This window comes from Arachis hypogaea, chromosome 6 (genome assembly GCF_003086295.3).
Source record: "Arachis hypogaea cultivar Tifrunner chromosome 6, arahy.Tifrunner.gnm2.J5K5, whole genome shotgun sequence".
In the NCBI taxonomy this organism is placed as follows: domain Eukaryota; kingdom Viridiplantae; phylum Streptophyta; class Magnoliopsida; order Fabales; family Fabaceae; genus Arachis; species Arachis hypogaea.
In genome coordinates this window covers 90735104-90738281 of record NC_092041.1, presented here as the reverse complement: position 1 = coordinate 90738281, position 3178 = coordinate 90735104, and positions in this window count along the sequence as shown.

Genomic DNA, 3178 nt, shown 5'->3' with positions numbered 1-3178 from the left:
TTTCTGGGAGAAAGTGACACTTTTCCAGTGATCATAAGCTCTGCTTTAAATTCACAGGAAGAGAAAGCACTAATTCAAGTGCTAAGGACACACAAGACAGCTCTTGGATGGTCCATAAGTGATCTTAAGGGCATTAGCCCAGCAAGATGCATGCACAAGATCTTATTGGAGGATAATGCCAAGCTAGTGGTTTAACCACAAAGGCGGCTAAATCCAGCCATGAAGGAGGTGGTGTAGAAAGAGGTCACTAAGTTACTAGAGGCTGGGATTATTTATCCTATTTCTGATAGCCCCTGGGTGAGCCCTGTTCAAGTTATCCCCAAGAAGGGAGGCATGACAGTGGTTCATAATGAAAATAATGAACTGGTTCCTACAAGAACAGTTACAGGGTGGCTGATGAGCGGATATTTTATACGCTTTTTGGGGGTAATTTCATGTAGATTTTAGTATGTTTTAATTAGTTTTTAGTAGAATATTATTAGTTTTTAGGCAAAAATCATATTTCTGGACTTTACTATGAGTTTGTGTGTTTTTCTATGATTTCAGGTATTTTCTGGCTGAAATTGAGGGAGTTGAGCAAAAATCTGAGTTAGGCTGACAAAAGGACTGCTGATGTTGTTGGATCCTGACCTCCCTGCACTCGGAATGGATTTTTTGGAGCTACAAAAGTCCAATTGGCGCGCTCTCAACGACGTTGGAAAGTAGACATCCAGGGCTTTCCAGCAATATATAATAGTCCATACTTTGCGCGAAGATAGACGACGTAACTTGGCGTTGAACGCCAAGTACATGCTGCTGTCTGGAGTTAAACGCCAGAAACACGTCATGATCCGGAGTTGAACGCCCAAAATACGTTATAACTTGGAGTTCAACTCCAAGAAAGGCCTTAACTCGTGGATAGCTTTAGTCTCAGCCCCAGCACACACCAAGTGGGCCCCAGAAGTGGATTTCTGCACCAATTATCTTAGTTTACTCATATTTTGCAAACCTAGGTTACTAGTTTACTATTTAAACAACTTTTAGAGACTTATCTTGTACCTCATGACATTTTCAGATCTGAATTATACACTCTTTAGCAGCATGAGTCTCTAAACCCCATTGTTGGGGGTGAGGAGCTCTGCAACGTCTCGATGAATTAATGCAATTACTTTTGTTTTCCATTCAAACACGCTTGTTCTTATTTAAGATGTTCATTCGCGCTTAATTATGGAGAAGGTGATGATCCGTGACACTCATCACCTTCCTCAATCCATGAACGTGTGCCTGACAACCACCTCCGTTCTACATCAGATTGAATGAGTATCTCTTAGATTCCTTAATCAGAATCTTCGTGGTATAAGCCGGATTGATGGCGGCATTCATGAGAATCCGGAAAGTCTAAACCTTGTCTGTGGTATTCCGAGTAGGATTCTGGGATTGAATGACTGTGACGAGCTTCAAACTCCTGAAGGCTGGGCGTTAGTGACAGACGCAAAAGAATCAATGGATTCTATTCCAACCTGATTGAGAACCGACAGATGATTAGCCGTGCTGTGACAGAGCATAGGAACATTTTCACTGAGAGGATGGAAAGTAGCCATTGACAACGGTGACACCCTACATAGAGCTTGCCATGGAAGGAACCTTGCGTGTGGGAAAAGGATTTCAAGGAAGAGTTGAAGTTCAGAGGACAAGGCATCTCCAAAACCCCAACATATTCTCCATTAATAAAGTAACAATTCCTTATTCCAAATACTTTGACTTCTTATCATTAAATCCAATTAATCTTATTGGCATCCTGACTAGGATTAATAAAATAAATATAGATTGCTTCAAACTAATAATCTCCGTGGGATCGACCCTTACTCACGTAAGGTATTACTTGGACGACCCAGTGCACTTGCTGGTTAGTTGTACGGATTACAAATTCGTGCACCAGTGGCGTATGTGTATTGACTACAGAAGGCTCAATACAGCCACCAGAAAGGATCATTTTCCCTTACCATTCATAGACCAGATGCTAGAAAGACTAGCTGGTCATGATTATTACTGCTTTTTGGATGGCTATTCAGGCTACAATCAAATCGCAGTGGATCCTCAAGATAAGGAGAAAACATCATTCACCTGTCATTCTGGCGTATTTGCTTACAGAAGAATGCCTTTTGGTCTATTCAATGCACCTACAACTTTTCAGAGGTGCATGCTATCCATCTTCTCTAATATGGTAGAGAAATTCCTGGAAGTCTTTATGGATGACTTCTCAGTATTTGGAATCTCATTCAGCTCATGTCTTGATCATCTAGCACTTGTCCTGAAAAGGTGCCAAGAGACTAACCTGGTCTTAAACTGGGAGAAATGTCACTTTATGGTGACTGAAGGAATTGTCCTTGGGCACAAAATTTCAAGCAAGGGAATAGAGGTGGATCAAGCAAAGGTAGAAATAATTGAAAAATTATCACCACCTGCCAATGTTAAGGCAATAAGAAGCTTTCTGGGACATGCAGGATTCTACAGGAGGTTCATAAAGGATTTTTCAAAAATTGCAAAACCTCTAAGCAACCTGCTAGCTGCTGACACGCTATTTGTGTTTGACACAAAGTGTCTGCAAGCGTTTGAGACCCTGAAAGCCAAGCTGATCACAGCACCAGTCATCTCTGCACCAGACTGGACATTACCATTCGAACTAATGTATGATGCCAGTGACCATGCCATTGGTGCAGTGTTGGGACAGAGGCATAACAAGCTTCTGCACGTCATTTATTATGCTAGCTGTGTTCTAAATGACGCACAGAAGAATTACATAACCACAGAAAAAGAGTTACTTGCAGTGGTTTATGCCATTGACAAGTTTAGATCCTATTTAGTAGGGTCAAAAATGATTGTGTACACTGACCATTCTGCTCTTAAATACTTACTCACAAAGAAGGATTCAAAACCCAGGCTCATAAGGTGGATGTTGCTTCTGCAAGAGTTTGATATAGAAATAAGAGACAGAAAAGGGACAGAAAACCAGGTAGCTGATCATCTGTCCCGAATAGAACCAGTAGCTAGGGCGTCCCTCCCTTCTACTGAGATCTTTGAGACCTTTCCAGATGAGCAACTCTTTGCCATTCAGGAAGCTCCATGGTTTGTAGACATTGCAAATTATAAAGCTGTGAGGTTCATACCACAGGAGTACAGCAGGGTGCAAAGAAAAAAA